This window comes from Leptodactylus fuscus, chromosome 4 (genome assembly GCF_031893055.1).
Source record: "Leptodactylus fuscus isolate aLepFus1 chromosome 4, aLepFus1.hap2, whole genome shotgun sequence".
In the NCBI taxonomy this organism is placed as follows: domain Eukaryota; kingdom Metazoa; phylum Chordata; class Amphibia; order Anura; family Leptodactylidae; genus Leptodactylus; species Leptodactylus fuscus.
In genome coordinates, this window is record NC_134268.1 from 60,528,248 (window position 1) to 60,553,365 (window position 25,118).

The following is a 25,118-nucleotide window of genomic DNA, read 5'->3' on the forward strand; positions in this document are numbered from 1 at the left end:
GAAGACTGACTTCATGCTGCTGAAATAAATCTCAAAGACTGAGTCTTTGTCTTAGTTCTGTTTTACATCTTTTTTATGCTAGGAATTTGACTATATGTAGGGATCAGAAGAGCTGAAGGTTGTACAAAGAGAACTTTTAACATATGAAAGGACGTTTCTCCTATTTTGTCATTCACAATGCTAAGAAAGCAGAAAAATATGAATATTAAAAAAAAAAAAAAAGGTATCAAAAACCACAAAAAGAGCCAGACGGATGTGACCAGGGTGAACTCTTTTCTAGTCTAGTTGGCTATTGCAATGTCTCATTACACCAATTCAACACAATATCACGACATGCTAAAAAAACCTTAAATGGCTACAATTTACACATCCCCCACCTCCCATAGACACGCCACACATAGACAAATATTAGACTCCTTTCTTGCTACTTAAAGAAAAGCTGCTTAACTTAAATCTTGACTTCTTAGGCAGACAAGGGCTGCAAGAGTGAAGCTCTTATTATTGTCAGCTGGATTCCTACTGTCATGGCCAATACTAGTACATACTTCATCTAAGGTGTGTAAATACAGGTGGGGGATCTCCCCTTTCACTCTTGTTGTTGTATAGTGCGGGAGCATGCATAAGAGGGCCTTTCCACAGTTAAAACTGCCCCCTTGCTTACCACGCCAGCCCCCTTCCTGTATTGCCTCTCCCCTTTCCTGAAGTCCAGGTCTAGTAGAGCGTTGGCACTGATCTCCTACAAGCAACATCACTTTCATGCATTTGGACTTCTGGAGAGTGGCAGCAGAGATCCAGAAAAGGGAGTATTCAGTATTACTTGGTGGATGAGTGGGCAGCAATGGTCTTCAGTAGCATGGGGTACTGGAAAGGGGGTGGGTGTTTGATCCTGCAGTAGCTTTTGAAGCAGCCAGGGAACCAACATGGACACATCTCTTAGAATGCCCCTGGTACAGTGAAATTCTGTGGGCGTAAAACTCATATCTACACTGTTCAATTCCCAAGAAGGTTCCTCCAAGGGGTGTTCTGTTAAAATTCCTGTTAGAGATTGGAGCTATGCTTTAGAAAGACCTGAGCGTTTTAAATTCCATTCCTACAGGAAACCTGTTATCAGTGGAATTTAAGTCAACAGATACAAGCCTCAGATTTGCATCCCACATCTCTAAGCCAGAGCTGAGATTGGAATAGCCCACCAGGTACCAGAGGATCCTCCAGAGGGATCAGACTCAAAGATAAAGGTCATCGTTTGCTCTGGAGAACACAGGATGTCCATGGGTTACTTTCACAGAGAACTATATGATGCCTTTTTTTTGCATTGAAATTAAATGGTGGATTATTCCACAAATTGGAGATGATCACTTGGGGGTATCACAAGTAGGATGCTCAGAATTCTACTTTGCAACTTGCAGCAAATGGAACACCCTGATCTTGTATATTTGGAAGTTACGATAGTAACGGAAAGCGCTTGTTTTTATCATTTGTCGGCAATATAAAAAAGGAAAGAATTCTGTACATTAGTGGCCTCAGACACATTGGAATGCGTTGACCTCTGTCTTTTGTATCCAAACAGCCTTTATCTCATGTATCAGAGACCTGTGTATGACTGACATTGTATTCTACATGTAAGACATTGCAACAGAGTGTTATTAAAATAAGACAGGTTCTAGAATTATATTCATTACCCTGTTAAATTGGGCAAGGAAGGTAATTTTTCCAATGTTAATGCCTTGTTTACTAAAGTAATTATATGCTGAAAGGGCAACTTGTGTTCTAGTAACGTAAGAGTGTTTAAGCCTTGATCTTGCAGTACACAGGCATAAAAAGGCTTTTATATTCTCCTATTACAAAAGCAGTCTGGCTTGAGTGGTGAATCACTGTTTGATGAAAGGAAGGTCAAGCAGCACCAATATAGCAAATGTTGTGTACTTTAATTACGAAGACTCATTTAAGGAGAAAAGACCATTTTATAACAACACCCTGGCTCTTGTAAGAAAAAAAAAAATGTGTGGATCCAGTATATTGATTCCCCCACCTATTTTCCAGGATATCAAATCAAATCAGAGAAGCTTTATTGGCACGTCCGAATAGATATTTGGCATTGCCAAAGCAAGTAAAGTGTGTGTGGGGGGAAATGGTGGGTATGGAAGGGAGGTGATTTGGGGTATAATAGTCTTTGGGGTCTCATCTTTCCCTTAGTTGGGGGCAGGTGGACCCATATTGGGCAGAGTTCTCTGCATTCGACTCCTCTTCTCCCAGTAGGATGTAGAATTTCAGAAGGGTCCCCTTTACCTTTTCTCTTGCCTGGAGATTTCCAGATAATATTGCTTTTGTGATATACTATTATTGTCTATGTGTGGGTACCTGTAGTGTTGTAGTGAGGATGCCGGTCTTCTGGAATAAGTCCACTATGCGATAGTTACTTTTATAGATTAGCATTCTTTATTCCATGCTTCCATCATCATGGCTGCCTGTTTAACCACTCCTCCCCCTAAGTTCAGCTCCTCCTCCATTACTACCTCACTGTTGCTAGGCAAACAAAGCAAAGTAAGTAAGCAGAACAGAACATACAGAACATACTTATAACAACATCACAGTACCCATCAAGGGTTTTACCATATGTCGTGAGATTATGATGAAATAATTTCATGAGAAACCAGAGTACTTAAGAAAAATCAAGCTAAGGTAATGATGGACATCTGTTCAGAGGGATCAACCATTAAATAAGGGATAGTGCCAACCTGGGCTCAGTCTCTCCCGCATGGGATAGCTTTATAGTACACTCAATGTACATAAAATTGGTACATGAAGTCTGTGTGCTGAAAGGGAAGATGGCTAGGACTGGGTTCACATCTGCCATTGCTCACCATTCAGGGACTCCATTCCCCATTCTCCTATTTCAAGAGGAAACTAGGCGGAAACCCAGTGGAACCCATAATAGTCCATTGGGTTCCATGGGATTCTGCAGGTAACCGCTTTTTAAGTGGATTGGGTTTCTGTTTTTTTGTTCCCCAAGTGGACGCGAAGAACGGAAACCAAAATGATAGTGTGAACCTAGCACCAGACATCTGACAAATGCATCTTCTATCCTTGCTGCCAAGAATGGTTTGAATCCTAGCCCTCACAGTACTGCTAGGGAGAATTTTTACAGATTGACAAATATCATCATTTATTACTACTCATTAAAGGAATCACTTGCCTTTGTAATGATGGCTATTTTGTATACATGTGCAATATACCAACATATATGATTTGTTAATCTAAGGTACATGTAGAGATATTAACATTACATCTAGCACGTTGTGGGTATGATTGTTCAAGCCAGCAATGTATTACCAGAAGCAGCTCTATGTGAGCTCCAGATGTGATCTTGGTCTTATTTGGTCTGGAGTAAGAGCCGTTTAATGTTACAGCGCTCCCTGAATGTGTACTGCTCGGATGAACTGTAAATGAACCTTTAGCCCAGAGTCATACATAAAAATGTTTTAAAAGAAAAAAAATTAAAAAAAAAAAAAGAAAAATCACATATCTCTCAGATTTATAGCCATTTTAATATTTCAGTGATATATTTAAAATTTATCAAAACATGTCTCAAACCTAGTTTTTGATGGCAAAAAAAAAATTCATAAGGATTGAGTGACTCAAAGTTGACATGGCAAGCAGTTGCTAAGAGGCAAGATTATTCCACATGTAACTAAATTCTAACTTGATTTTTTGTAAAAAAATTAAAAAAAATTAAGAGCAAATTATACCACCAAGGAACAGGTTATGTCTGTACAACGTGCCAGATTTCCAGAGCCACGTGCCGATTTTGCAGTTGTGGTACACGTTACATCTGTCCGGCCATAGTTTCCACTGTGTAATTACATGGCAGCTTTAGTTTAGCTCCCCATTATTTCTGTATAACACACCGAGATTTACAGACACCAAGTAGAGAAATCTAGTTTGTGCTCATTCATTCGTACAGATTGAACCATCCTGTGGAATTGTCTCCTAATGAAATCCTGAAATAATCATGAATGAACTGTGCAAACCAATAGCATTCTCCTAAACACAATGACTTTGACCTTCCAGACTAGGCACTAAGTGATTCTGTTGATGTTAATGAAAAACACATTGCAGGGATATACAGTATTAGGAAAGAAGACAGTGCAATGCATCATGGGACAGGGATTGAGTGCTATAAACGTGTCCTTCAGCTTATACTAAATTTATTTCCAATTGGGTTTAAGATCTCTTTCTCAATAAACACTAAATTGAAATGTACAATCATCCTACGGATTAGCTGACCCAAGCAACAAGCAAAATTGTTACATGATCCTAATGGTATTTATGTGCCGTACTAGAGATAGCGCTGCAGTAAATAAGAGCGCTACAATGTAGCTTCACCTGATGAGAAGATATAGGTGCTGTAAGGCAGAATTACCTCCTAATGGAAATTTTGCTTGGTTGATGCTTCTTTACAGTTTACAGTTAATGTCGCATTTATTATTCCGGTTTTAGCCGTGCTCATTAACCTGAATAATACTTTTACGTTAATCCATCACTTCTTACTACAGGTTCAATATGTTAGGAAAATGAAATTAAAATGATAGAGTGCAGTGATATATCTGCGGCAGCACAATAACAGAGGTGGCCCGACCTAGCTCTATTTGCTTTACTGGAACTAAATATTGAATCAGCAATGTTCTGGAAAATATGCTAGGATAGTTCTTTCTAAGGGATAAAAGTTTCTACTTAGTGAGGAAGCTAATGAAAGGATTAATATAAAACCGCCTTATAATGGGCACATTAACCCAGCACATACTATAAGTGAGTTATAAGTGGGAGTTAAACTTTAATAGCTATAGGTTATGGCAACAAAGTTGTTATTGTTACGAAGCAAATACAGTACAAATAGTTAGTCCCGGGTGACTGGACTCCCCTGCACACCGAGGTAAAACAGTGCTGATTGTCCATCGCCCTCTTACCCAAAGAGGAACTAGGCCCCAGAGGTCTTCACCAGAGCTCCTGATGGTAGAGATGGACGTGGATGACTCTGAGGCCCGGAATCGCAGATACAAGGTACAAAAATGGCAAGCAGGAATTGTAGTTAGGAGGGTAACGGGTGGTTCAAACAGCAGGAGACCAGAAGAGCACAGGGAGGAGCTAACAGACAGGATAAACTGAATAGCCAGTATTGAGCAGGAACCAGAGCCCAACTTAAATAGGCTCCGGCCCACTGCATGACCCCCTGCCCCAGAAATCCGCAGTCCTGTGGAGAGGAAGAGGCCGGCAATCCCCACAAACTACTGTGGAGGTTCCGGTTCTCTGCCCAAAGAACTCAGAAAAAGGGGCCGGGGACCACAAGAGGAGAGAGCTGACAACCTCCATGCATCACTGTGGAGGGTCCGGTCCCGCTCCTGACAGCTATGTTGTAACCATGATGATCTTCAATGGAACAGAAAAAGGAAAAGATAGATGAAAAGATGGATGAAAACAGATGTTGTGTTTATAGCAAATCCACCCAAGTCTTTAAAAAAATTAACGTATCGGTATCAGTCAGTAAAATGCAATGGGGAAAACTTATTAAGACTGGTGTATCGACTGGCGCAAGGAATGGGAGATTTATGAAAATGTCTGCCACCGTCTCTGTGCCACAATGGAAATCTATGGCAGCTAGGAACTAGCAGAGATTTCTATAGTAAACTGGTGTAAGTTATAAAAAAAAATATGTTGGGCTGGGGTCCAGACACCTCAGCCCACCCTAATACCCATCTGGCATCGCCCAGATCCACACAATGTGGCAGGCGAGGTACAGCTGGGAACTTGAGATATATGTTTGGCACAAGAAATGGCCTTTGCACCAAACAGCACCCAACATCTAAACAATTCTGGGAGATCTGTGACCAGCAGTTGGAACCCCACTAATCTAAAACTGAAGGTCTATCTTAGGGCATACATTTAAAAAAGGGGATAACCCTCAATAATATTCTGGTTAATGCATCCGCCTTCTTTCACTGAAGACGTTTTAGTCATTGGAGACTTTAAGTATCAAACTGTATTGGATGTTTTTAAAGCAAATCTCCAATTATGAAACAACATTTCAGAAATGAATAGTACATGGGAATATAAGAAGCTTTGTAACATGTCTTATTAAAGAAATCTGTTTTCTTTCCCACTTTTTATGCTGCTCACCTCCTCCTTATCAGCCCATTCGTGTACACAGAGTCCTCATTCTGTGCACTGGCAGCAGCAGTGATCTGGATGTGGTTTGCAGCAGGTTCCATCTCTCCCTCCTTTCTCAGAGTAATATGTAAAAAGTAACTCTGATAAATGGATAAGGAAACAAATTTTAATAACATATATCCAAAGTTTCTCATGTTCACCTGAACTACTCATTTATGATTTATTTTATAGTTGGAGGTACGCCTTAACCAATTAAATATAATGCAAATGAAATGCATTTTTCCTTTTGACTTAACACATCCATGTTGCTTTGGCATTTTAAGACAATAGTCTCTTGTAATATTTTATCATAGAGTGCTACCCTATACATGTCTATTTATGTTTGTTCTATTTAAAGGGATCCTATCAGTGAATACCTTTTTTTTTTCTGACTAACACATAGGAATAGCCTTAAGAAAGGGTATTCTTCTTCCTCCGTCCTGAGTTTCAATCTTCTAGGCCTCAGGCAGAGATGACTGTGCATGCCATCAGCCACAAAAAAAACAACTGCTTAATCTTTCTTGTGGCCACTTACACATCTTACTGAGTAAGCGGCCATTTTTCTTGTGGTCAGGGGCATGCGCAGTCGGCTCTGCCCGAGGCCTATAAGATTGAAACACAGGACGGAAGAAGACACAGGGAGAGGGCGTTCCAGAAGAAGATAGAGGCATCACTGGAGAGTTCTCTCACAGCATTGGGGATGCCCCCAGTGCTGTTGGAGCGCTGAGGACTGCCCCCAGTGCTGTGAGAGAACTCATTTACATACCAAAGAAAACCTGGATTTCTACCAAACGGCAGCACGTAGAAGACATCTAAATGTAGGAGAAGAATAGCCTTTCTTAAGGCTATTCCTACCTGTTAGTCAGAAAAAAAGGGTATCCAATGGTTACGGGTAACCACATTGTGAAATATAAAAGCTAACAAGCTTGCCAAATGGTGCTCTCTGCATAAGAAGTCCAAACAAAAAGTAGCAAAAAAATAGAAAAAAAAAAGCGTAGGGCGCTCACCAAACAATGGGTTCTTTAAAAGCAGAAGGCTTTATTTCATCTTTTTAAAAACATCCAGTGCATAGGGATAGAGTAGATGGTGTAACAAACGGGTCAAGCGACGATCGTTTCATGCAGTAAGCATTTCATCAGGCAAGCAGCCTCTTTGTGGGAAAACCATTTTTTTTTTTTTTTTTTTTTTTTTGATGAACACGCAAAAAAAAAAAAAAAAAAATATAATAATAATAATAATAATAATAATAATAATAATGGTTTCCCCGCGGAGAGGCTGCATATGGACACCGGAAGTTTGCTTTGAAAACCCCCTCGACTGAATAGGTTTTGAAACTGACCGCTGGGAAGCCGTCCCGTATGTAGTTTTCTCCAAGGAATAGGATGGAGATCCGGTGGGTGGACACAGGTGCAAGTGTGAACACCCCCTAAAGGGGATGCATCCCCAAAAATGGCCTATTTTTAAAACACTTTTTTTATATGATAAACATATTTAAGAGTTTTTGATAATTTTATTTTTAGAATTTACTAGAAATTTGAATTGTATATTTCTTAAAAAACAAACAAACAAAAAAAACCTAAATCCTGTAATCTTGCAACTGCTGATAAACCCTTCTCTCTGTGAATCCAGCAAGCAGAACCAGTCACAGCTAAAAGGGCATATTCCCAGTCTTAGTACATCATATAAAACATCTGACGTATCACAATGACATGTCAAAAGTTTCTGAAACAACAGATAGACTTGCAGAAAACATCATATTTTTTAGTACTATGTATAGTACAGCAGAAAAGTTATTTTATTGTGTCTTATAAAACTAAAACTTTTATATGTGTTTAAAAACATTGTGAATGGAACATTGGCAGTTCTCTGAATAATGTCAAATGAATGGTGTTTCCATGTTCTGAATAATAATGGATATATAACAATGCTTCTGACTGCGTATGGTATATTTACCCAGTTCTAGAAAAATGAGACAAGAAGAACTGTATAAAGAAGAAAGAGCTGGAGGGTATCATTCCACTTGCAGATGACTATATTTTATTATAGCAAGAATGAAAAGTGCTAACAACAAAACTTATAGAAGAAAGTAATAATTTACAGGAAATCGATTTGTGGATTTGGTTTGGCAGACAACTGCCTATCAGCAAATCCATTAGAAAGAAAAGCAAGAACTATTCACGGAGACTAAATTCACCCTGTATTCAAGAATCAAAGTCAAATTTCCAGCTAAAATACAAAATTGTTTTACGATGAATTTTTACAATTTTTATTTGGTGAAATTAAGGGGCAAATAATAGTAATATAGTTTATAATATATGGCTGAAAAATTTTTATTCCATGAATTAGCCCATAAATTGCAGGGTTTTTTTTTAACAAACTTTGTTTTAGAAAAAGTGTGAATTTTTTTTGTAGACAGTGCCACTCCTGGCTTTGTCTGGTATTGCAGTTCAGACTATTTGAAATTAAAGGGGCTCTATCATTGGGAAGAGTAATTTTTAACTAAGCACATACTTGTATAGGCTTTAAAGGCTATTCCACACGTACCTTTTGTATCCTAATCACCTCAGTAGTTTTTGGATGAGCCTGTTTTTATACATATGCTGATTTGCTTCCACCATGCACTCTGGAGGTCTCATCGTGCACTCCTCTCTGCTATTCTCTCCTACGTGTGTGCACAGCACAGGCTGCTGCTGCTGACTCATCTCCCTGCTCTCACACACACATAGGAGAGAATAGCTCAATGCTATTCTAGACAGTGCTCAATGAGACTTCTGGGGTACTCGCTGGAAGCTAATTAGCATATGAATAAAAACGGGCTCATTCAAACATGATCACGGAACTGAAGCGGTTCCGTGATGGTGCTGGCGGTATCGGCACCCCCCGCGGCGAGATTGGGGGGTGCCGATATGAAAAACATGCAGTCTGGGGTTTGGCCAGTGACCCCAGACTGCCTGAGCCCCCCATTACCTGGTTGATCCTGCCTCCAGAGACAGGAAGCCAAGCGATGCGTCTACATCGCTTGGCTTCCTGATACAGACTGGAGACACGTGCAGCCTGTGTCTCCTGTGTCTCCAGCCTGCAATACTGATTCAGCAATGAAATCATTGCTGAATCAAGTGTCCTAAAAGGGACACATAAAAAAGTGAAATAAAAAGTGAAAAAAAGTGAAAAATAAATAAATAAAGCTTTTGAAAAAAATGAATAAAGTTATAAAGCCCCAAAGTCTCCTTTTTTCTATAAAAAAATGATGTAAAATAAAACCTAAAAATTAATAAAAACAATACATATTTGGTATCGCCGCGTCTGTAACAATCTGTACAATAAAACTGAAATAATATTTAATGTATACGGTAAACGTCGGGGGGAAAAAACGGAAAAAACCTCCCGGAAGTAGTGATTTTTCACCATCTCACCTTAGAAAATATGCTATAAAAAGTGATCAAAAAGTCATATACACCCCACAATAGTACCAATAAAAAGCGCAGGTTGTCCCGCAAAAAATAAGCCCCCAACCAACACTGTCCACGGAAAAATAAAAATGTTACGCCTCTCAGAAGGTGGCGATACAAAAATCACTGATTTATGTCCCCAAATGTGTTTTTGTTCTGCAGAATTAGTATTGCATAAAAAAAAAATACTATAAATGAGGTATCGCCGTAACCGTACCGACCCGCAGAATAAAGGTCACATGTTACTTATACTGTTCGCTGCATGGCGCAAAATTTAAAAGGGAAAACTCAATGCCAGAATTGATTTTATTTTTTTAAATCCAGCAAAAAAAAGAGTTAATAAAATGTACTCAATAGATTGTAAGCACCCAAAAATGGTGTCATTACAAAATACACCTCATACCGCAAACAACAAGCCCTTATATGGCCACGTCACCAGAAAAATTAAGAAAATATAGCATCCAGCAATGTGAAGACAAAAACCCGCAAAAAATCGCCAAATCATTAGAATACAACTGGCTGCGGCAGGTAGGGAATATATAAGCTGTGCGAGCGAATATCAGGGGACACCATATTTACACCTTATGAGGGAATGGACACCAGAAATGACCCCCAAAGTGACCTCCAGAGTGACTCCACCAATCATAGGAGCTACTGGGACATAGTAGGGAATGTGGTGTTTGCAATGTCCTCCGCACCGCTTATATATTCCCTCTTCGCCATCCGCTGTGCAGTCACGTCTGGGATACTAATACTCACTACACCCCCTGAGAAATTCTTTGAGGGGTGCAGTTTTCAAAATGGGGTCACTCCTTTGGGGAATCCACTTTTCTGGTACTTTACAGGCTCTACAAACATGACATGGCGTCCGGATACCAAACATCTGAATCTGCGCTCCAAAAGCCGCATCGCGCTCCTTCGCTTCTGCTCCCTGCTGTGTGCCCAAACTGCAGTTTATGCCACATGTATGACACATGTATGACACTGGTGTACCTGGGATAATGTACGTAATGTCATATGTGGGTATAAACTGATATTAGGGCACAGCTGGACACAGAAGGGAAGAAGGGTTATTGGGTTTTTGGAGCGCAGATGGTTTGGTTTTTGGATGCCATGACACTTTTGCAGAGCTGACACGCCAGTAAAGTGGAATCCCCTGATATGTGACCTTATTTTGGAAACTACACCCCTGAAGGATTTATCCAGGGGTACAGAGAGCATTTTTAACCCCTAAGTGTTGCTATAACTTATTATCCATAAATGAATACGAAGCTGATTGTGAGAAGTGAAAATACCAATTTTTCCAGGAATACGTCATTTCAGTGCATAATATGTTGTGCCCGCCTTGTATCAGAGATGAACGCTCTGAAAGCTGTTGTGCCCGGGATACCCACTTAACAATTTTTGGAGTGTGTATCTCTGCTGACATAAGTTGGGCACAACATATCGGGCACTAAAATGGCGAATCTCTGGAAAAAATTCATTTTTAACTTCTCATTGTCAGTTGCGATTTCATTTCTGGAAACTAAATAAATGCAACCCTCAAGGGTTAAAAGCGCTCGCTACGCCACTTGATAAATCCCATCAGTGGGCTAGTGTCCAAAATGGGGTGACATGTCTGCAGATTCCACTTTATTGGCAATTCAGGGTCTTTGCAAAAGTGATGTCCAAAAACCAAACTGTGCGCCAAAAAACAAATTAGCGCTCCTTCCCTTCTGTGCCCGGCTGTGCCCAAACAGCCGATTCTACCCACATATGGCATTAAGTCTGTTACCCGGGGTACACAAGTGTCATACATGTGGGCATACACTGCCATTTGGGTACACAGCAGGGCGCAGATGTGAAGGAGCGATATGTGCTTTTGAAGTGCAGATTTAGATTGTTGGTGTTTGGACACCATGTCATATTTGCAGAGACCCTAAAATTGCCCCTACAAAATGGGGTCACTTCTTAGGGAATTCCAGTTTACTGGAACCTCCAGGGCTCTGCAAAAACATCATGGCGCCCAGAGGGTCCCTCTAAATCTGTACCCCAAAAGCTAAAAAGCGCACTGCTCCTTCTCTTCTGAGCCCTGCTGTGTGCCCAAGCAGCAGTTTACACCCACATATATAATTTTTTGACCCTCGGGATAGCCTCTTAATAGTTTTAGGAGTGCAGGTCTCTGACAACACAAAGTGGGTGCAACGTATTGGGCACCGAAATGGCAGATTTCTTTCAAAATTTCAATTTTCATTTTGTACATTAATTTTTGGGAAGCATTTTTAGGCTCAGAGTGATAATACACCTTGATACATTCTTTGATGGGTGTAGTTTTTAAAATGGGGTCACATTTGAGGGGTTTCCATTGTATTGGTACTTTAGGGGTTCAGCAAATGCCACATGGCACCTGAAAACTATTCCAGGAAAATCTGCCCTCCAAAACCCAAATAGCGCTCTTTCCATTCTGAGCCCCACCATGTACCCATGCAGCAGATTATGGCCACATGTGGGGTATTGCCGTGTTCAGGAGAAATTGTGTAACAAACACTGGGGGGCTTTTTCTCATTTAACCCCTTGTGAAAATGAAAACTTTGGGGATAAAGGGACATTTTAGTAATTTTTAACCTACACATCCCAAGGTTAGTAAAATTTGTGAAAAGGCTATAGGGTCAAAATACTCACTATACTCCTCAATTAATACCTTAAGGGGTCTAGTTTATAAAATGGGGTCATTTATGGGGGGTTTCAATTGTTTTGGTAACAAAAATCTTGTTTGAATGTGCAATGGGCCTAAAATATCTGCAAGCAAAATTTGTGTCTTGAAATTCAGTTGGTGCTCCCATCTTTTTGGGCCCTACCGTGCATCCGTACATAGGATTAAGGCCACAAAGTGTACATTTTTGAAGACGGGAGAAATGGGGCCATCTATTTTGGGGTGTTTTTCTTTATTTTCATGCCTTGTGTGCAAAAAAACTGCCTTTAAAATGACTCTTTTGTGTAAAGAATATGACAATTTTTTGTTTGACACAAATTCTTTTAAAACCTATGGGGTCAAAATACTCACTATACCCCTCAATGAATACCTCAAGGGGTCTAGTTTATAAAATGGTGTCAATTATGGGGGGTTTCAATTGTTTAGGTAACTCAAATCTTGCTTGAATGCGCAATGGGCCTGAAACATTTGGAAGCAAAAATTGTGTCTTGAAATCCAGTTGGTGCTCCCTTCTTTTTGGGCCCTACCGGGCGTTCGTACATAGAATTAAGGCCACAAAGTGTACATTTTTGAACACAGGAGAAATGGAGTCATCTATTTTGGAGTGTTTTTTCTTCATTTTCATGTGTTATGTGCAAAAAAACTGCCTATAAAATGACACTTTTGTGTAACAAAATGACATTTTTTTGTTTGATGCAAATTTTCTAAAAACATATGGGGTCAAAGTACTCACTATACCCCTCAATGAATACCTTAAGGGGTCTAGTTTATAAAATGGGGTCATTTATGGGGGTTTTCAATTGTTTTGGTAACTGAAATCTTGTTCAAATGTGCAATGGGCCTAAAATATCTGCAAGCCAAATTTGTGCTTTGAAATCCATTTGGCCTTCCCTACCTCTTAGGCCCTACTGTACGTGCGTATATAGGACTAAGGCCACAAAGTATACATTTTTTAACACGGGAGAAGTGGGGTGATATATTTTGGGGTGTGTTTCTTCTTTTTGATGTGTTGTGTGCAAAAAAAATGGTTTTAAAATGACACATATTTGAAGAAAATGAAAATGTAATTTTTTTCATCATTTGTAATAATTCTTGCAAAACAATATTTGTTTGATCAAAATGCTCACTGTACCCCTCAAAGAATACCTGAAGGGGTCTAGTTTTACAAATTGGGTCATTTAATGGGAGGTTCTGTCATTATGTCACCTATTCTTGTCTGCAAACATCGCTTGGTACAGGAAAAAAATCACAAACTCAAAATTTCCAAAATTTGCTTTTAAATTTGATAAACTTGTAAATTGTCTAAATTACTCAAATATGCTAAAATTATTTCAAATATGCTTGAAACACAATAGGAACATTTGGAAATATATAACTAGTAACTTTTTTGCCCTGTATTATTGTGCATATGTGATATATCGCAGCTGAAAATGGAAAACATTGTAAAAGTTTCAAAATTTTCAGCATTTGCGAGTTTTTTAATAAATTTACACAAGTTATATCAGTCTAATTTTACCTTCTCAGTAAAGTACAACATGTCACGAAAAAACAATATCAGAATCGCTTGGATGCGCTATACTGTTACAGAATTATTCACTGATAAAGTCACACAGGGCAAATTTCCAAAATTTGGCTTGGTCATTAAGGTCTAAAATAGGCTGGTCACTAAGGGGTTAAAAATCTCTCAAGAAAGAAATCTACAACTGTATTATCAATATTTTCTAGGTGGCAAATTAAGTCATTAGGTCAAATTAGTTCAAATGAAGGTCATTTAGGGTGTTTAGGAGAAGTTAATGAGAGAAGGAAAATGATATTGAATTACAACAACAGAAGGTAGAGATGGCACTTTCTCTAGATGTCCATGTGATGGTGCTCTAAAACATCCCAGAATTACAGAAGAGCACTGGGAAAGTGATATTTAAAACCTAAGATGGATCCTGACCAGAATAAGGAGTGTCCCAAGCTGCAGGTAAAGGAGCGCAATATACAGGGAAAAATTACAGGGTGCGAAACATAGGGCAGGGGTATAGGAAAGGAAAAAAAGTTTTTTTGCTGGACTGCTTCTTTAATTCATCAAAATTACATTATCAAAAAAAGATTATTTTCATTTTATCATGCCATAATAGATTTTTTTTTACCAATATTTAGATGCACAACCTTGAAACACAATCAAAAGACATGTTGAGTCATTTTAGATTGTGTTTGTTTCAAATCTTCTCCCACAGTTCAAAACATACAGCACAGTGCAAGTGATTTGGATTTTATAAAACTGTATTCAGAGGCAAAAGAAACCAACTGCACCAAAATCTATATACGATATATGAGTATTTGGCACAGATTTGCAGTGGACCATATGAACATAATGCAGAAGATTTACTAAACTCAATGCACCAGAATTTACAGAATTTAGTTTGACCTGCAAAACTGGCGTAAATGTTTTGCACTAAATTTTCCAGATCTATCAAGACGCACAATAACATCAACATTTAGAAGGTAAAGGGAGTTTGTCACCAAGGTGAAGCATAATAAAGCAGCAGCACTTTTTTCTCTGCATGATTCGTGCAGACACCGCACGGAAAACACACGGACCCCATTATAGTCTACGGGTCCGTGTGCTTTCATTGCTCACCACTTTTTAACGCAGATGTGAACCAGGCCTTAAAGGTTTCAGATATTATAAGAATGTTATTTGCTTTGTTTCTTTAACAAAACTTTTCCCACCAACATCCACATCCACAATCTCTCCTGCACACCTTGGTATTGTGAATTATTGGAGGGTCCTACTGACTCTTGTGTTATAATAGTATCTGAAGATCCACCCGAAGGCAATAATCCCAATATGACTACATTCACAATCTCTAATCTCATCAATCCATCATGGTTTTTTTTTTTTTTGCCTTCCCCTGGATCAACACTGTAGGGTTATAGGTTGGACTTGATGGACTGATGTCTTCATCCAACCTCATCTACTATGTAACTATATGGAAAGACATACATATTCTTTTCTACCTGAAGTCTTACATTAAAAAATTCTGGCAATTTGAAGGTATTTCTTTAAAAATAATAGTTCCGAATTGCTGAGCCTAAAATTAATAATTATCCCGTTTACTTTTCTATTCCTGCAGTTGCGGAGCTGAGTGACTGCTTCCCTGAGGCATCGCTGTGAACCTCAACCATGTCAGATCTTGGTTTTACCACCTGCTGTATAAGTCAGTTTGTTGCAAATGTATCTTTTGACTACCTTCTGTGTGATTCAACCTCTGGGAACTAATTAGCGCATCCATGTAGTTTCTGTATTTCTCCAGCAAGAAGCAACCTGGAGATTATTTATCACTTTGTGGAGATAATAACTTCTTATAACTAAATTGTTTATCTGGTTTACCGGGAATTCACTCAATGAAGAAGTCTTGAAACTTGGTCATCAATGTAATAATGTTCCTCCATAATAACATTGCATCAAGTTTGGATATCCATTTCAAATGCAGATTTGTTTGTTTCAAATAATATTTTAGACCCATGGGGTTGCAGAAATTTCATTGTGGGGCTATTGTACTGTGTGAGGGCATTGGTCGGCAACTATACTGTGTGGGGAAACTCAAGGGGCCCTTATATTGTGAATGAGGGCACTTTGGATGCCATTATACTGTGTGTGGGGGTATTAACAGGGTCATTATATGGTGTCTGTGGGCTATTATACTGTGGGGCACTGAGGGCGCCATTATACTGTATGTGGGAGGTATTGAGGGAGCAATTATACTGTCCGTGGGGGACTCTGATGGGGCATTATACTTTGCAGAACTTTATACTGTAGAGAGAAATTTGTGTGGCCAATAATAAGGCATTATATTGTGGAGGACATTATACTGTGTGGAAGCACTAAGAATTTCCCGGACACAAGGCATATCTCCCAGGTCTGGTGGAATACTCCTGCATCCACTGGACTCTTGGTCATTTTATATGCAATGTGGGCATATTTTGTGTTAGTAAGTTTGCAAAAAAGGGACAAGATTGTAATATTGAGTGTCTGTGAATCTCAAAAAGAGCTTTAGCTTCATTCTGAGGAGATAAGGCAACACAATTGTATACTCCCTTCTTCACTTTGATGCAGTACCCATGAAATTATGGACATCAGGTGATGGGTCCTATGCCCCCTAACACCAGCTTCCACCAAAGACCCCTTTACCTTAGGGTTACATTGTTGTGTCCATGACTTTGGTGGGAAGAATATTGTTGTATGCTATGCAATTCTTCTCTTCAAATCTAACTTAAGGACTGGGGGCAACACGGTGGCTCAGTGGCTAGCACTGCAGCCTTGCAGCGCTGGAGTCCTGCTTTTGAATCCCACCACAGACAACATCTGCAAGGAGTTTGTATGTTCTCCCCATGTTTATGTGGATTTCCTCCCATTCTACAAATACATACTGATGGGAGAAAAAAAAGCACATTGTGATCCCTATATGGGGCTCACAGTCTACATAGAAAAAAAATCTAACTTAAGGATGGAGACTCCAAGCAATGCTCTATTTTAGTAACATTTATAACAGATTGCTACTTTGGGGGCACTTCAGATTTAATTTCACTTGAAGCTGTTGAGAAACACTAATGCAATATACCAGTTTTACTGTTAATTTTTATTATGAAGAGCAAATTGTTTCTTATTCCTTCAAAAACAGCACTTTTCTTAATACATGACAAAGGTTATCTATTAGCAGGCTAATGCAATGATCCCTCAGACCTCATTTGGGGAAGACGCAGCAGGTTTTTCTCACATTCTACTTCTCATTTCCTACTAAATTCTCTTTTTATTTAATATTCTACCAGCTTAGCTGAATCTGGAACCTTCCTGAGAACCTTTGCAAAGATGTGATTGACATTTAAAAGGCTGAAAATCAATTACATTTATTATTTTTCCTGCTGTATTTTCCAAAATGAGTTATCAGCATAAATATATTGTATTATTCATTGATCACAGGTAGGTTTACACTCTAGGATCTTTTCAAACCAGGAGATTTGTTTCTGTGCTCAGTTGGTGGTGCATACATTTGTGGTGGGGAGCAATATATTAATTTTTTTTATGTTCAATATTATGGTACAGGTCTTGAACACTTCTTGTAAAGCTTTCAAAAAGGTCTTCAACGTTTCATAAAGAGGAAATGGGTTAGATGACCTGTCACCTCTCTGGGCTCGACTTGAAATGACAATTCTGGAGAAACTCTTCATTATGTCGCTCTTCTATAGTATTCCCTGGAAATTTCTAAGTAAATTGACAACTGGGTGAGTCCTTAAGTGTTGAACTCTTGCCGATCTAAGAAGTGTCTCATTATGTTAAAGAGGTTATCACCTCTCTAATATTGAAGGCCTATCCTTAGGTTAGGTCATCAGTATAGATCGGCGAGTGTTCAACAATTAAGGACTCACGCAGATCAGCTGCTCCGTAACAAGAATATCTAGAGGTACCTTTAAGTACTGCAATGCTGTCCCTGGGCGAATGAGCAGCATGGTTCCTAGCATGTGAACATTAATAGGAGAAGCGCTGTCCCAGAGCAGATGATCAATCAATATTATCAAGTGGTTAACCCTTTAACCTCTGTACATGTGCCTTACAAGAGCTACTGGGTATTATATACATTTGCATCCATCATCTCTTTCCCCTCAATATGAGCCACAGTTGAGAACCTCTGCAAACAGCATCTCTTGCTCTGGCAAAACCTACCCAGTCATGTATTACAAGATCAAAATTAATTTGAGCCTTAAAATGGAAATGGAATATTTCCAACTTTAAATCAGTTTAATGATGGCATTGGAACAATTGGGGAGTAATACTAATGAAAGCAAAGTCACCTACTAACCTGAAAGTTCCTTCTACAAAGGCATCATAATGTTATACCCAGGGGTGGTTTAGAAAGATGCTTAAGGCTAAGGCCCCACGTAGCAAGCCGTAGCAAAACAGCACTGTTAGAAAAACTGCAGTGGCAATACATCACGTTTTTCCCACAAAAATTTTCACAGAAAGACCAGAAAGGTTTCCTCTGCAGACTTTGATTCCATTATACCAATAGGAAAACTGCCAGCATTACCGTAGGTATAATTGACATGCTGCAACTGCCAAAACTGCAGCATACATTGTTGTATTTGCTTCAATCACCGATGTGACCCAGGCACCCACCATGTTCTGAGGCCTCAGGAGAAAAGGAAAAGTCCTGCATGAAACTCTCCACTTTTCTATTAATGCAAGTGTTCTTTGTTTTGTTTTTTTGTTTTTTTTTAGTTATTTTTTATTTATTTAGTGTGTTCAGTGCCTTTTAACATACATAATGTTATTAAAGGGGTTTTCCCCATCTCAGTGTTTCAGCATACTGCATGCAGTGTCTGCTTCTCGCTTCCTGGATTTCTCTCCCCCCTTCTCCCTCTTGCTGAACGGGACACAGAACATTTATGAAGATCAGATAATATGCAGATGGTTGTACAGGATGTTGTTATCTGTGTGTTTACATAGAGAGATAACAGACTTGGCTTTATCAGGAAGCTGCAATTAGCTGAACAGATTGCCCTGCCAGCAAGAGCAGTGAGTGATGTCACTTGTCCTATAGGTCTGTGGTTATAGCAACGCAGTGTAAACAAAGAGGAATAAGGTCACATAGCAGGAGAACAAAGCAGAATTTCTAAAGCAATATATTTAGGAAAAATCTTCAATTTACATAAGCTACCAGTATAGATAGGATCCTTGAGATAGGAAAACCCCTTTAAATACATTATCAGCAATAGACAAGAACAAGCCATAATGTATAGTAACATGTTTTAATACTACATACCTTTTGTGTGGGGTGAATGCTTAGTTTCTGAAGCTGGATCATCTGAAGAAATAAAGAGAGACATGTAAATTAGGACTCTATAAATAATAATTGCTACATATTTTAATGACCCCAATTATGTAATCTGATTAATTGTTTTCAAGTAACTGATGAGGTAAAAAAAAAAAAAATCTGAAGTTATTTAATAAATGAATTGTTTAACTATAGATAGCAAATGCTAAAAAATAACTAACTGCCATAAATCATTGCATAGTTCTCAGTGTGCTGCCATATGGTACGTCTGTACAGGATCAGAGTGATACTCTCCTAGAACCAATGGTTTTAGGGAAGAATATTGCCATAATACACCATATTTCTCCCTGTCAGAATTCATGACAATAAAAAATTCTGTGATGAATAACCGTATGAAATTGGAGGCATACAGGCATACAATATGGCATACAATATGACCCCATGCACTTTGATAAGTTCATTACAGTATGCCTGCCTCGCAACTAAAAGCTTACAGAATTTCTGCATAATGAATAATACATTCAACCCGAACGTCTGTAAAATATGTAAATTGCAAGTAGACTTTTTTTTTTTTTTTTTTTAATAAATCAGTGCATCTGAAGTCAAAAAAACTTATCTGACAACTAAGTGATTCTGACTGCAGTCTGTACACAGCAAATTAATAGTAATGTCTATGGAGAGTGAAGGAGATACACAGTTACATAGTGGATGAAGACACAGGTCCATCCTATAACCCTATAGTGTTGATCCAGAGGAAGGCAACAAAAAAAAGGCAATTGTCTCAAGTCCGGTGGAAAAAAATCCCATTCTGACTCCAATATGGAAATTAGTATAAAACTATGAATCAGGTTGCCTTTACTAAAATCTAAAGTCAATTTTATTTGCCTTAGCAGCAGCTGCCTGGGGCTGGTCATTAAAGGTAAGCTTACTGTCCACCATTATCTTACCCAGTAATTTACTAGTACGTACATAATTCTACTTTTTATTTCTTTGTCCATAATGCATAACTTTACATTTGTCTACATTGAACTTAATTCGCCAAGTCTCCGCCCAAGCTGCCAACTTCCATAGATGCCATTGTAATATTCTTCTGTTCTCCTCAATTTAGCTTAGTTTGCAGAGTTTTGTATCATCTGCAAACAGAGATCTTGCTCTGTAAACCCTCTACCAGGTCATTAATAAACATATTAAATAGGAGAGGACTAGGGTTGAGCGATCGAGATCTGAAAAAATTTCACGATCATGATCGGCTGGAAAATGATTGGAAATCATATTTTAAAATCGATCCTGATATCTCAAGATTGGCTCTTATCCCGAACCTTTCCAGTGGGATCAAGGTCGGAGGTTATCTCAAGATCGGCTCAACCCTAAAAGTGATTTTTCCCATAGAAAAGCATTGACTAGGGTTGAGCAATCGGGATCAGAAAAGATTGGATTCCGATCGGCGATCAAGCAAATTTCACGATTGGGATCAGCTGGAAAATGATCAGAAATCGGATTTTAAAATCTATCCTGAAATCTCAAGATCGGGTCAACCCTAGAGAGGACCCAATACTGACCCCTGTGTCACTTTACCATTGACTGTGATGTAGTCTGAGTATTTACAAATGCATATGTTTTCCCCAATGAGGCCGTCTACAGTGTTAAATGAGTAATTTCTAATAGGGTAGATTATATAGGAATTGCTTATAACCCAGATGTGTAGTGAAAAAGAACTCTCTATATCGCAGATATCTCCCTGCTTTGAGCAACCCTCCTTTTCCTGTTCCCTCTCCATAGACTTCTATTGTACATATTTCATGTGGCAAAGTGATACAAAAAAAAACAAAAACAAAACAGAACAGGCTATTGCCTGTTTGTTACTTAGTTTAACTTCAACTGCACCATGGATTTATGATTAAAAAAAAAGTTTAGTTACACTTTATAACTATACCTCAATGTTTTAGCTATTATTAGCCATGTTGAAAATATATAGCTAAAAAAGATGGGCAAAGACTACAATCTTTTATCCCCAATGGAAAATAGTAACATTGGGAAATATAATGCAGTCTATTAAAACAACTAAAGATACAGCATCTTCGACATAAAGGCAAAACAAAACTAGAAAAATAACAAAAACTCATTTAAAGTCTTATTATCCATAAAGTATGTACCAATTTTTGATGTTACCCTTGATTCACTTGCAGCGGTCACACTTTGCTTTTGCTTTATGTTTATATTGTGATTTATGTGACCGGCAGACCCACTCAAAAAGCGCTGTGCATATTTAATGCTGTCATCCTTTCAAAAACCAGGGCAGGGAACATAGAGAGCAGCTCAAATGCTACACTAAGGAATCTTTTATTCTGAAGAGGCACAGTTAAGAAAAGAAAGATGCAAACTTTACTTTGATGAATGGAACGCCAGACTAGAATATATATTAAGGAAAATATACAAAATCTATCTGCAGCTTTCCTGAGACATTACTGTTGTAAAGATCAGACTAAAGATCAAAGGCAAAAATAAAATATTAGAATTATCTCCACTGAAACAAGAATATGGTTTTGTGCCGAGTAAAAGTAACTCATCATATACTGTATATTTATATCACTGCCTTGTATAGCAAGGTCAGGTCAAGTATTATACAATTTCCACCTGGATTTCCATTAGATATGATGCACATTTAATATAATAATTTGCACATATAACAGAAAATAAAATCAGGACTTGTCCAATGTTTAGAAGCCAAAGGCATAGACATGACAGCACCCAGACTGTCTACAGAACATACCAAATGATGGCGCCTGTTAGGAGCTGCATTTTTCCTCATGGGAAACTCACTCTCATGGTAAGTTCACATGAGGATTTTTGGACTGGATTTTGACATGGAGGCCGCCTCCGAATCTGGTTCCAAAAAACACCTCCCATTGAATTCAGTGGGAGCCGTTCACTCCTTTTTTCCGCAAGCATTTTTTTGTCGCTCGCGGAAAAAAAAGCAGCAAGTTGCCCTTTCTTGATACTCTCTCACGACTAGGCCTATTCATCTGGGCCTAATCCAGAGTGGAGTGCCGCAACTGGATGCCGCTGCAATGCACCGGTATCCAGCTGGGACTAGCCGTTTTTTGGACCAGATTCTGTGACGGCCTCCGCATCAAAATCTGGTCCAAAAATCCCCGTCTGAACTTACCCTAAGTAGGGATAACTATGTAACACCTTAGGCCAGGGTCCCACGAAGCATAATCGCTGCAGTTTGGCTGCGACGCTGAAAAAAAAAAAAAAAAAACGCAGCCTTTTACAGTCCCTGCAAAAAACACATTGTGGGAAAATATGTGCAGCAGACATGCTGGGATTTCCAAAACCATTGCGATTTTGGATATTGCAGCATGTGAATTATACCTATGGAAACGCCGGCGATTTCCCCATAGGTATAATGGAAGTAGAAAAGCACTGCGGGATAAACCGTGACGCGTTGATTCTACAACGTTTTTTTGCTGCAGCCCACTGCGTTGGGCCTTAGCCTTATTCAGATTACTTTGGTGCAAATTGCCCATGAAAACCACATGTTTTTCCCTGCTAATTTGTCCTGTTTACACAGATCCCTAATAGACATGACCTATTTTTGTCCACAGACTCTGGTCTATTTTTTTTTTAGACTGTCACCATGGTCTGTTAAAAAAAATGGACATATGAATAGTCTTATAGCAAGGCAGTGTTTTCTAATGCAGCTTGGTGACATAAGAGGCAGTCATATGGTCAAGACTTACATTCATGTGAACAGAGCCTTATATGCCATTAGGAGGTTCAGTATGTATCATTTTTTAACTCTTGCGTTCCGCTCGCTGCTGTTTACAAAAAATGAAGCTGACGATCCTGTCCGGTCTGCTAGCAATCCATACAAATACAATTAGTTGTGCAACTTGCGGCTGTTGGGATCGATTGGAGCAAAGCTGCTGTTTAGTTTCAATAGGAGACTTTTCTTTCTAGGCTGAGAGACGTGACTTCATTCCCTACAAAAAGCTTTCCTTTAAGACTAAAATCACACTCAGGGTGTAATGCATTTTTTTCATAGCATTTTTGTTGGCATTTTTCCCTTTTCATGTTTTTTTTAGATATGGCATTTTCCAATAGACTTCTTTAGAGGATTTTAAAAATGAGAAAAATCATCGGAGAAAATGCATTTAAAAAATGTTTCATTGGAAAAACATCACTAAAATTCCTTCAAAATATGAAACATTAAATGTGTGTGAAGATGCCCTTACATAAAAAATGAAAGAAAAGGGTTATGTAATGAAATTGCATTGAAGTCACTTTAAAACAATAAAACACTTGTGTACACCAGTCTAGACTTAAGGAATTATCTACAATAAGGCAAATAAAAGTAGATGGAAAGGCCGTTGAGCCACCCACATAATCTAGCGCTGAACGAAAACATACTTCAAAAGACTGAAGATAATTCTTTATCATGTAAAACTAAAGCTTAATAGAATTACTATGCTTTACAAAGGTGCTATGTTCACAAAATTATGTGATCTTCTAATATTTTATAACTCAAATGGAAATTCAGACGGAAATGGAGAATAAAAGTACTAAAATTCACATATAAAAAGATCAAAAACTTACTTTAATATAACTGACTTTTAGGCTGAGGCCCCACGTTGCAGAAATGCAACTTTTTTTGTTGCAGATTTTGCTGCGGTTTTTTGAGCCAAAGCCAAGAATAGCTAGAAAAGGAATGTAACATATATAGGAACTTCTTATACTTCTATCTTCTGCTCAATCCACTCCTGGCTTTGGCTCAAAAAACCTCAACAAAATCTGAAACAAAAAAAAAAAAAAAAAAAAGCTGCGTTTCCACAACGTGGGGCCTTAGGCTAAAGTCAAGCATTGCGTAAAGGCAGCTTTTTTTAGGCTAGGCTATTTTTAATGGCCAGCGCATTGACCCATTATTCTCTATGGCCCCATACATAGGCCTGTATATTATTACAGGTCCATGTAGGTGGCCATGAGCCCAGAGGCAAAACTCAGGACATACTCAACCCTTTCTTTAGGCTCTGAACTGCTTTGTGGACAGGGCTGCTACCAGCAATATACATGTCACTGACTCCACTAAGGTTGCTGCTGACAGACCTTAAAGCGATCCTGTCAGCAGTAAATTCATTATAAACATAGGCACAAAGGAAAATGATAAAGAGTTGGTTCTACAAGGCACTGTGATCCAGTTTATAATGAATTTATCGCTGACATGGTCTCTTTAAAGTCTTATTGCAACAGGGCTTGTATAAAGCTCTGGACACAAAGAAATGGTGTCTTTAGGGGACCATACATGCAAAATTAAGAATAAGATGGATGCAGAGGCGGATTTGGTCACAACACAACCTACACAAATGTGAGGCCCCTTAGGTAGTCTCTCTGCGGTGGGTTACATTATGGCATTTATTAAAATTGGTGACTAATTATTGTGAAACATAGCCGCCGCTGTATTTATGTATATGTACAATATATATATATATATATATATATATATATATATATATATATATATATATATATATATCTATCTTTACCCAGGGAAAGGGGGTTCTGTTCATCCTCACCCATATTGTATACCTTTTATATGAATGATATATGTTATTTTATCTAGGATGTTGACATCTCCACTGTCTTTTTTGTTTCCAAGAGAGAGAGGATACCCTTTAATTATAGAAATAGAGAAAAATGATGGACCTGCAAGGCATTGTGAATGCCATAGAGGACTATTACACTGAAGAATTGGTACTAGCTGAAAGGTCAAGGTCAAAGAATTTGAACAAAGAGAATCTCAGAGCAGGAATAATGTGTCCTTGGTCTTTTCTGACCCTTAAACACCAATAGGATAAATAACTGTTAGATATTTGTCCCTATAGAATAAACACCAACAGTGTTAGGGGGCGTTCACACTATCGTTGGATTCCATCAGCAGTGTCCGTGGCTATT

At 38.6% G+C, this 25,118-nt stretch overlaps 1 protein-coding gene across 1 annotated transcript in view; it reads right to left on the reverse strand.

Annotated features, from left to right (window-relative positions):
• Positions 1–25,118, reverse strand: part of SNTG1 (syntrophin gamma 1) — a 440,267-nt gene that overhangs the window by 237,612 nt on the left and 177,537 nt on the right. The window contains exon 2 of the mRNA XM_075270573.1: positions 19,155–19,196. The gene's annotated coding sequence lies outside the window, so the exon portion shown is untranslated. The remainder of the gene's footprint in view (positions 1–19,154; positions 19,197–25,118) is intronic.